Raw genomic sequence first — 11,486 nt, forward strand, 5'->3', positions numbered from 1 at the left:
TTCAATAGAAATCTCATCTCAATTCCCGTTCCTTGGGATCCGACCTTTACTTGCCTCTTTACTAATTATAGAGTTGTTTGTGAAGCTATAAATTGTGTTTTGATTCGGACGTGACCCAACGACAACATCTATTCAATTGTGAACACGAAACGGACCGATCAAAAATGGCGCCGTTGCCGGGGACGGTGTTAACTTGATTTAGATTTTCTTATATTCTTATTAGTTGTGTCTTTCTTTGCCTTGGGGAAGTAAAACTCCTCAAGGTTTGTTCTATTTGTTTTCGAGTTGTTTGATATTTTGCATGTCTAGAAGGTCACAAGGTGATTTGTTACCTTTTGATCGTGAAATTGAAAGAACCTTGACAAACAATAGGAGATTTGCTAGGAGGAATTTGAGAGGTATTAGTGAGGTAGTGGATATTCAACCAACTATTGAGTTCATCAACCCTTTTGCAAGAGAAGGTGAGGAGAACCCAACACAAAATACCCCACAAAATCAACCTACAATGCCTAAGTTTTCATCACATTCTGTACCCACCGAGGAGAACCTACCCAATGGTACTCCCACACCACAACATTTGACCGAAAATTTTATTGCCAAATCCGCCTTTATCCAATTAGTCGAAAGGAGCCAATTTGGGGGGATGCCTAGTGAAGACCCTCATTCTCATATGGAAACCTTTTGTGACTATTGTGATGCGATTTCTCAAACCGGTGTGACTCAAGACCAAATTCGATGGGTCTTATTTCCTTTTCTCTAATCGGCACTGCTAAAAAACAATGGTTGAAGGGCCTTGATAAGGCCACTCTCGGAATTGATTCTTGGAAGAAGTTGGCTCTAGCTTTCTACAAAATGTTCTACCCACCGGAAAAGACTAACATGCTAAGAGCTCAAATTACGGGTTTTAAGCAAAGGGATGAAGAATCTTTGTATGAAGCTTGGGAGCGGTTCAAGGGAATTTGTCGCTCATGTCCTCACCATGGACATAGCGAGTGGTTCTTGGTACAACAATTTTGGAACGGTTTATATGAAGATTCAAGGAACATTCTCAACATGGGATCAAATGGAATGTTCACCGAAGTTAATGACAATCAAACATGGAACAAGATTGAGGAAATGGCGGTCCATAACTCACAATATAGTAGAACTCGCAAGGCTACTAGAGGAGGAAGGCATGAAGTGGACTCCGTTACTCAATTGGGTGCTCAACTTAGTGCTCACATTGACACAATCAATTTGAAGTTTGAACAAGCTATGGCTAGAGTTGAAGAAGCCTCAAAATCACCAAAGCATCATGTTAATGCCATGACGGCATCCTCATCAATCCCAAGTGGGATATGTGAGAATTGTGGAACTTTGGGACATGACCAAAGTGAATGTAGGGGAACAAATGAACAAGTGAATGCTTTCCAAGCATACAAGAGTGGTACCCCTTATTCCAACTATTACAATGAAAACACCAAGTTTCATCCAAATCTCTCATACAAAAGCCAAAATGTTCAAAACCCTCAAACAACATACACCCCACCTCCCATGAGAAACCAAAATCAAAGACCCTTTTACAACCAAAACCAAGGTTACCAAAACCAAAATCCATACAATCACCAAAATGACCAAAGTTTTGATGTTCAAAAAGCGGTTCTCCAAATGCAAAAGAATCAACAAGAGTTTTTCACTCAAATGCAAAAAGATAGTCAAGCAAAGGAAACCACCATCAACAACATTCTAGCTCACACCAAGATGTTGGAAACCCAATTGACTCAACTAGCATCTTCAAGCTCACAAAGACAAAAGGGGAAATTACCACCTCAAAGTAATCCCCCAAGACATGAAACGGTTAGTGCCATTCACTTGAGAAGTGGTACAAGGTATGAAGCACCGAAGAATCAAGTTGAGGATGAAGTTGTGGAAGCAAGTGATAAGGAAGAAATGGTGCAAAACTCCAAAGATGGAGAATCATCAAAAGAAGAAATTTCAAAGAAAAATGAAGACAAGGTCAAGGAGAAGGAGCCCATTGTGATTAGACTTCCTTTTCCAAGTCGTCAAGCCAAGCCCAAATTTGATGACCAACTTGGATAGTTTATGAAATTGTGAAGAATTTAGAAGTCTCAATTCCTTTCACGGAATTAATCAATCACGTGCCGGCCGGGTTAGCAGCCACCAGAATCCGCCCGGATTCCCTTGAAGACGCCCGTCTTCCCCTGCTACAATCCGCCCGTCCCGACACCAATACGCCCGGATTCCAGCCCAGCACGAATTCGTCTCTTCATGCATGAAAGAAAGAAGCCCTTCCTTCGAAAAATACCAGCTTCTCCCTGCTCAATGTAAAAAGTGTAATTACTAGTTTAGCCCTTAGTTAACCCTAATGCATCAACCTAATTTCCACTATAAATACCCCATTAGTCTAATTAGAAGAGCATGTTCTTCTTACCAATTATTAGAGCAGTTAATATCAATCAAATCTGTCTTTAGTATTGTAATCAACAATTAATCAAGTTTTAATACAAGTTTTATTTCCTTAATCTCTCTTTTGTTCATCCTTTATTTTGGGTAATTGAAGATTATTTGGGTTATTATTGGGAGATTGACAACCTCTCAATCAAGCATCAAGTACTTCTTTTATTCTTTGCTTTATTATTGGAATCATTAGTAGGTATAATTCTCTTAGTCCCTTTTTAATTATTGTTAATTACTTTCATTTATTCATCATGTTTCCTTTTGTTGGTATGATTGACAACCTTGCTAGCATGATCAACATGATAATGAGTGATTAGTGACCTAGCTAGGGTTAATGGGTAATTAGGGAAAACCAACATGGGGAATGATTCATGCTTAAATTAATATGCTTTCATGGTTTATTTGCTTGCTTGTTTTGATCTCAACTCATGCACATGTTATGTTTGATGAAATGTGAGCCTATGAATCCTTGCATTTTTTACCCATCGCCTATCTTTTCAATGAGACTTGTAAGACATAAACCAACTCGAGTCTCATTAGACCATGCATGTTGTTGAGTAGGGAAGACTAAGTCGACTTGTAGGTGTTGTACAATCTAATCGATTCGGCTCCGGGACCCAAACTTTCCTAGGATTGTAAGATATAACCCAACTCAATCCATCGCAACAATAATTGCTTGCTTATAATTTGAGAACATGTTTGTATGATCAATTCCCATGATTCCCCTATGACCCCATGATACCCTAGTGCTTTTTATCAATTGTTTACAACCCTTTTAATTCATCTTGCTTATTTACTTTCATTGCTTTTTAGTTAGTGATCTTCTACATCAACCCAAATTGTGACACCCCTAAGACACCACTAGTTTCAATAGAATTCTCATCTCAATTCCTGTCCCTTGGGATCCGACCTTTACTTGCCTCTTTACTAATTGTAGAGTTGTTACACTTACGTCGGTTTCTCGCCATAACCAAACATGTAAGTATGAGGGTGTAAAACTCCTTCTTTTATCATTTCTTCATTTGTTTTATGACTATATATAACATGCTAAAACATGCATAACATGCTCCAAAACATGGGATAAACGAGCCACAACTGAGTTTTGGCCTGAGGCAGAAGCCCGTTATTGTGCACAAAGGCTCGCTCCTCAATGGGGTGCCCAGGTCAGAACTCAACCGTGTTTGTTCTCGTCTTTCCCCTTTAATTCATTTCCATATTTGTAATCGGTTTTTACCATTTCAAATATTTTCAAACCTTTTTTATTTTATTTCATTTGTTTTAACCAAAAAATATTTTTCACCCTTGGTTCCTCATACCATGACGGCTAAATCCGTGTTTCGGTGATAATATTTGGTTAATAACATTTAAAAAGTATTTTAAAGCCTTTAATTTCATTTTGGGAGGTATTTTTAAAGCCTGATGCGTGTCATTTATATGATGTTTTACATCTCTTTTTACACGCATTTCAGAGCTCATTTGTTTAGTTTATGCTACATTTCTCCCTATTTTCGTCTACTTCCGTATTGTGTACTTTATTGTAGAAATGTGAAGAATTCGACGGGAAATCAAGCCGAATCCGCCCCCGAGTAATCTGCATTGCGAATGACGCAAAGGAATTGCTTAAAGAACAAGCTTGGTGCGCAATTCAAGGCCCAAAAGACAAGTCCACGAGTTAAAAGAAGTCAAGTAGCAGCTCAAGCAGTCGATCGACTAGCCTTTTCAGTCGATCGACCAATGCTCGGGATCCAGAAGCTACATTCGAGGAGCGATCGATCGATCGGCCTGAGTAGTCGATCGACGATTTCGATTCAGGCGGGAATTAAAAGATTGAGAAACTCAAGGCCCGTGAAGTTTAGGTTTAGGAAATAGTTGTTGCGCTTATTTGCTATATAACGTAACACAACTTTCAGTTTTATCATCAAGTCTTTTAGGGATAATTTTACATCAAGTTTTAGAATTAAGTTTTCATTCAAAGTTCTTTATCGAATAATTAGGGTTTGGAATTATCGTGAGCATCGAAATTCGGTTCTTATTAATCAAATCTTACCCCTTCAATTCGGTATTTCTCCTGTTTACCTTCAGTTTACGTATTTTGCTAATAGATTAGAATTGATAGTTAGTGTTCCCAAGCCAATTATCGTTTCATCATCATTGTTATTTATTTTAAGCATGAATTCCGTAATTGTCATGAGCTTTATTGTTGTTTTTACCTTCACCATGAGTAGCTAAATAGTTAGTGCTAGGATGTAGGCGATTTATGGCTAGGCGGCATTAGATTAAACACGGACTGAACCCGCGTGTCAGTCGATCGACTGACATTGTTGGTCGATCGACTGACCTTGTAAGGTTATCCTTCGTTTTAATTGAATTTAAACTTGTATTTAACAAATCGAATGCATGCGACCAGTTAGATACCTATTTTGTGACCGACCCATTAGACCGAAAGGTAGGGTAGGTTGTTTGACCGTCAATTAATTCGACTAAACTGTGCTAAGATCGAAAGATAGGTATAGTTTAGACCATTAGTCACTTTTCAGGACGAAAGTTAGTATTAGTGACATTAGGGACCTATAGCGAGATCGAGAGATGCTATATGTTAGGAGTGGACCGAGAGGACCTCTTATTTCCCGCCTTACCTGTGTTCGATTTAGACCAACTTAGTTTCTTTGCCAGAAGCTATAATGAACCGATCATCCTAGTACCCTTCTCTTATCTGTTTATTTCGTTTATTTCTTTTATTGTTATTAGCTATAGAACAATTCATATCAACCCCCATATTAGTTACCTCAGACTGAACATTAATCAACTAAAGTTTACAACTGCCTCCTTGCGGATCGACCCTGTTACCACTAGCCTAGGTTAGTCTTAATAGGAGATTATAAATTTTATCTTTGGTACTCACAGCGACGGGTATCAAATTTTGGCGCCGTTGCCGGGGAGGCAATAGTCCTAATTTTAGTTGTTTTTATTTTTAGTTTTTCTTAGTTTAAGGAACTTCCGTTCCTTAAACTGTTCTTATATTTTGTTGTAGTTTCCTCTTATGCGCAAGTCACAGGGTGGTCCATTACTGCCATTTGATCCAGAGATTGAAAGATCTTTGCACGTTAAGAGGAGATTATTTCAAGAACGACATTTGGAAGAGCCTAGTTCTCATTCTAGTTTTTACGAACGAGTACATTCGAGGAGAATCCACCATCTTCACCCGTTTCTACATCTTCACCCGAGACAGTTACTTCTCCAGAATTTTCAGTCATGGCCGAGGAAGCGAGTATAGCTAGTTTTTCCGAGCCGACAGCCGACAATTTATACAAGGGGTTCGAATTACCGGGAGAAGCCAGAAAGTTCGAACCAAAGCCTGCCTATATTACTATGGTAGAGAGAAATCAGTTTGGGGGAGCTGCAAATGAAGATGCAGCCAAGCACATGGAGACTTTTATTGACTACTGCTGCTCCATTCCTCCACCAACTGGCGTGACCCAGGATCAAATAAAGGAGACCATGTTCATCTTCTCCCTTCGTGATGCTGCAAGGGAGTGGAATAGAGACTTGGACCGGACTGCTCTAGAGATCACTGATTGGAATACATTGGCATTAGCGTTCTACAAGAAGTATTTTTCTGCTTCAAGGACGATCGCTATTCGAGCTCAAATCACGGGCTTTAAACAAAGGCCAGATGAGAATTTCCACGAGGCATGGGTCCGATTCAAGAAGTTGGTGCGAACCATACCGCACCATGGGTTTGCAAAGTGGAGTTTGTGCAATCATTTCTACAATGGGTTGTACGACGATCAGAGGGCCATTTTGGATCTTTTGAGCCAATGGAAGATTATTTGAAAATTTGGGAGCAACCAAAGGGTGGAAGATCATTGACGATCTAGCTACTCACAAGGCCGAGTATGGGAATTCGAGAGGGAACCAGAGGAGAGCTGCTGAATCTTCCTCTGTTGCTGCACTTGAGGCTCTTACTGCGAGATTCGACAAGTATGAGCTAGGAGGAGCTTCTAAAGGTGGGATGTACCAAGTCAATGCTGTTTTAGACGGTCCCTTCGTCTGTGAAAGGTGTGGAGTTGAGGGCCATGTCTCGAAAAACGCCCTAGCCCCTTTGAATCTTGTCGCCTTTCAACACTATAGGCGGACAAACACCTACTACGAGCCACCGCATCCGAACTTGAGTTGGAGGAGCCAGAATGTCCAAAACCCAACTCAACCTCCGCCACACAGTGACCATATGTGCCTCCTCATCAAAAGCAACAGCAATATCAAAAGCCTCCTTATGTGCCGCAGCAGCAACAATCACAGAATTCTGAGTTCTCCGAGCTTAAGAATCTGTTGCTTAAGGAGTCCCAAGCAAGAGAGGCCGGGATGAAGTTATTAGAGAGCCAAATTGCTCAACTGGCTAGTAAGAATAACACACGAGCTCCCGGACATTTACCCACTCAACCCGAACAAAAGGAGACCCTAAATGCCATCACTTTGAGGAGCGGGTCCACCCTTGACGGTCCTGTTATGGTTGAGGATGCTGTCGAGAAAAGTAAGCCAGAAACAAGCCAAGAGAAAGCTTCAACGAACAATTCAAAGAAAAAGACGTCTGCCAGGAAAATCAGTCGATCGACTGATATACCTAGTCGATCGATCGACTGCAAGTTCTGGGAGTTCGAATCAGTGCAAACCGGTCGATCGGATCGAGGAGGGTGGTCGATCGACCCATATCACTGCTGATATTGAAGAATCTCGTCCTTTAATGCCAAATAACCTACGAGATCACTTGTTTCGGGGTACTACAGTCCCGAAGATTTTAGGGGCAGACCCGAGTGCTAATGGGTCAGTCCCGGCTCCGAAGTTCGATCCAATGACGGTCAATGGGTCTCATTTGAGACGGTCTGAGGAAGGGTCTAGCTTCAACAAAGAGAAGGTGACGGACTTTCAGCCTAAGTCCAAGGATACCGGCACACACGACTTAGAAGAGAGGGCTAAGGTGCTCCTTACAGCCCCATATACGGAGAGACTCGTGCCGACCAAAGAACAGGTATCTTTCAATAAGTTTGAGAAAGTTATCCGTAGTCTGAATGTGCAAGTCCCCTTCCTTGAGTTAGTCAACCAAGTACCCGCTTACACCAAATTTATGAAACAACTGTTGTCCAAAAAGCGGTCACTTGAAACAGTGCACACTGTCGCACTCACCAAGGAGTCTTGTTCTTATCTGTCTCACACTGCGCCCCTTAAGTTAGAGGACCCGGGCAGTTTTTCTGTCCCTTGCAAAATAGGTACCTTCTCAATTGAGAAGGCACTGTGTGACTTAGGGGCCAGTATAAGTGTCATGCCCTTGAGTTTAGCTAGGAAACTCAAGTTGACCCGGTTTGCTATCACAGAAATGACAGTTCAGATGGCTGACCGATCTGCGGTCGAGCCTATAGGAGTCCTAGAGGACATACCCGTCCAAATAGGGAAGTTTTTCTCCCCTGTTGACTTTGTAGTCCTTGACATGCCTGAGGATGCCCATATACCAATCATCTTAGGTAGGCCGTTTCTGCACACTGCTGGTGCAGTTATTGACGTCGGTTTAGGAACCTTGACCTTCAAGGTTGGGAAACATTCTATCATTTTTGCCCAACCTGCTAAAAAGAAGGACGCCATGTGGCCTGTTACTTGTAATACGGTCTCTGAAAAGAGATCGTACTTTGTGCTTCCCGAATCGATTGTCCCTATTACTACTTTGTATTAACCCCTCCACCCCAGATTGGGAGCAAGAAGGAGGAAGAATTTGTTGTTTTAGATAATGCAGAGTGGTTTGGGAAGGAAGAGCGTTGGATACTCCGGCTACGACAAAGCCTATCATTCAAAGAGGAGGTCTTGGATGCCTAAGCTATGGGACTGATGAGGAAGTGGAAGATGAGCCAGCCAAGGTGAGATGGGTGATCCGGATTCCGACGATTCCAAGGAGTCCTTGATTGGGAGATGACGAAGTTGATCCATTAAGCTCTCCGACCATCGACACTAAGAAGGTGCAAGCGATAATATGAGCACCATTGAGGCTACCTCTAGTAGCCGAAGCGAGCGAAGTGGGCCATCCGTGGTCCTTTTTGATCAACTATTAGTTGATCAAATTCGTTATAAACTTCACTTTATTGCTTCCGAACTATTTTTTATTGCTTTTGCGTGCGTGAAAACTTCGCCTTTATTTCGTTTGCTTAGGATTTTAAATACTTTAGACTTCGTTCTGGGTTTTGCGCAATTTTGGGCGCGTACTATTGTGCATTTGCAGGTATTTAGAGCTTATTAGCTCAAATCATTGAGCAATTACGAAGAAATAAGACACTGCAGCAGTGTTTTCAGTCGATCTACTGGCATCTTTGGTCGATCGATCAATTGCGGAGTTTCAGAGCTACTGTTCACGCCCACCTGGTCGATCGATCGACCTTAGTGGTCGATCGACCCTTCTTCTTGCTATATGCGTTCACGACCTCTCCCCTGCTTGTGTTTGGTCGATATGCGGATTCAAGGAGTTTTCTACTCCACTTTATTTTCCGTCGAATCATCTATTTCTTCTTTTGTTTCAATTATGCACAATTTTTACGTTTCAAAATTGCTTTCTTGATCTTATGCGTGGCTTTTAATTGTCTTTTCGGGTCCTTATTGGTAGCATCTGCTGCTCTTTGAAACCTCCTAGCTCACGCTGGTTTGGGGAGGTTTCCTTTACTGCGCTTAAAGTCTTGTAAGTTCCCAAGTCTTTACTTTATGTCATTATGTTTTTATTTCCCTTTTCTCGCAAATTCCCGTTTCTCTTCGCTTTCATTACATGATTTTGCACAATGGGGACATTGTGCGATTTGGTTTGGGGAAGGGTTTTGCGTCGCATATCATTTGCTTGCATTCACGTTTAATTCTGTTTTGCATTGTTTTATTTCATTTCTCTCATAAATACAAAATTCAAAAAAAAAAAAAAAAAAAAAATTCAAAATTCAAAAAAATTGAAAAATTTCAAAAAAAATTTTCCATAAAATGCACGTTTATTTTAGCATATAGGTCGAGTCGGAACGGTAGTATTTCTATGATGATTTAGCATTTTGCACCTGTTTTGCCTAAGCCTTGCTTGACTTACATGTTATTAGTAGAATCGTAAATGCATATCTACGAGTTTTCGTTAATTCATTTGCTGAACTTTAGACTTGACTTAGAAGATTGGCAAGCTACATCATATTTCTGAGAGTTAGAGCCTATAACTGGTGACATTCATGACCAGTTCATCTAGGAATGTGAGTAGTACTCCTTATGAGACATGTGTCCTTAATTTGCATAATTATGAATTTGATCTACTTAATACCTGTATGCATTCGGTTTGTGGTTAGTTGACACATGTGGTAGAGGTTTCCTTTTCTCATTTTACCCATAAGCTCCACATCTGCCAAAAATATCCTTTTTGTCCTATTTACTACATCCTACACATAGCCTGTCCTTTGTCAAGCTAGTAGTCTGTTTTCTTGGGATTGTTACTCGTTTTTGGTGGCATTTGCTCCGTTGAGATGATGATTGGAAAATGAAAGAAGGAAAGAAAGAAACAAAAGAAAAGAAAAAAAGAAAATAAATGAAAATGATTCGAAAAAGAAAAAAAAAAGAGAGAGAAAAGTTTCTGTACTGTTCAAAGCAGTCGATCGACTGCTCCTTTAGGTCGATCGACTGAAGTTCGTGAAAGAAAAGAAAAGAAATCAATTCGCATAATTTAATCCTTATCTTTTGGCGATTTTTGCTCCCATGTTTCATTTATATCCTATGGGGAGTTTATTGATTTGATAGTTTGGAGATTGTGAGTTTTGTGCTTGCTATAGCACCGTTCATTTGTTTATGAGAAAGAAGTTGGATGTTGTCCTTTGGTTCCGTTTTGGTACTAGCTTGATCACCTGTACCTCCACTTTACCATAAAATGTTTTGCCTCTTCTTACCCATACCTCACACCTCCATAATTATACCTCGGCATGTGTCAATGGTCATCTGTTCGGTTGGAATGCATATGTACGGTCATAGAGGTCTTCTTCATAATTTATTGCTGGCATGTCTTCATAGGTCGCAGTTAGGTGAGAGTCACTACAAATTTACTTCTTTCTATCTTACATGTATATCACCTGCGCTTATTGAGTGATTTGAGTGACCCGTGAGAGTCCAGTTTGATAAGTCTTTGATCAACGGTTCAAAGACCTTTTAACGGTTTTATAATTCGTTTGCATGATTCACATTACTAATTGATTGTTGGTTGTGCATTAAATTGGTTTAGGCCCTACAGTTTGCAATTCGCTCTGAGTTTGAACTCGTTCCATTAGGTCATTAGATCGAGTCTAGTTCTTGTTTGGGGACAAGCAAGGTTTGGTTTGGGGAGATTTGATGCGTGTCATTTATATGATGTTTTACATCTCTTTTTACACGCATTTCAGAGCTCATTTGTTTAGTTTATGCTACATTTCTCCCTATTTTCGTCTACTTCCGTATTTTGTACTTTATTGTAGAAATGTGAAGAATTCGACGGGAAATCAAGCCGAATCCGCCCCCGAGTAATCTGCATTGCGAATGACGCAAAGGAATTGCTTAAAGAACAAGCTTGGTGCGCAATTCAAGGCCCAAAAGACAAGTCCACGAGTTAAAAGAAGTCAAGTAGCAGCTCAAGCAGTCGATCGACTAGCCTTTTCAGTCGATCGACCAATGCTCGGGATCCAGAAGCTACTGTTGCTGAGGAGCAGTCGATCGACCGGCCTGAGTAGTCGATCGACCAGATTTCGATTCCAGACGGGAATTAAAAGATTGAGAAACTCGAGGCCCGTGAAGTTTAGGTTTAGGAAATAGTTGTTGCGCTTATTTGCTATATAACGTAACACAACTTTCAGTTTTATCATCAAGTCTTTTAGGGATAATTTTACATCAAGTTTTAGAATTAAGTTTTCATTCAAAGTTCTTTATCGAATAATTAGGGTTTGGAATTATCGTGAGCATCGAAATTCGGTTCTTATTAATCAAATCTTACCCCTTCAGTTCGGTATTTCTCC

At 40.5% G+C, this 11,486-nt stretch overlaps 1 non-coding gene across 1 annotated transcript; it reads right to left on the reverse strand.

Annotated features, from left to right (window-relative positions):
* Positions 1 to 879: 879 nt before the first annotated feature.
* LOC141634829 (small nucleolar RNA R71) lies at positions 880 to 987 on the reverse strand. The gene has a single exon (XR_012539549.1). It is a non-coding gene; the product is annotated as a small nucleolar RNA R71 (small nucleolar RNA).
* Positions 988 to 11,486: the final 10,499 nt, after the last annotated feature.

The sequence above is a fragment of the Silene latifolia genome, chromosome Y (genome assembly GCF_048544455.1).
Source record: "Silene latifolia isolate original U9 population chromosome Y, ASM4854445v1, whole genome shotgun sequence".
Classification (NCBI taxonomy): domain Eukaryota; kingdom Viridiplantae; phylum Streptophyta; class Magnoliopsida; order Caryophyllales; family Caryophyllaceae; genus Silene; species Silene latifolia.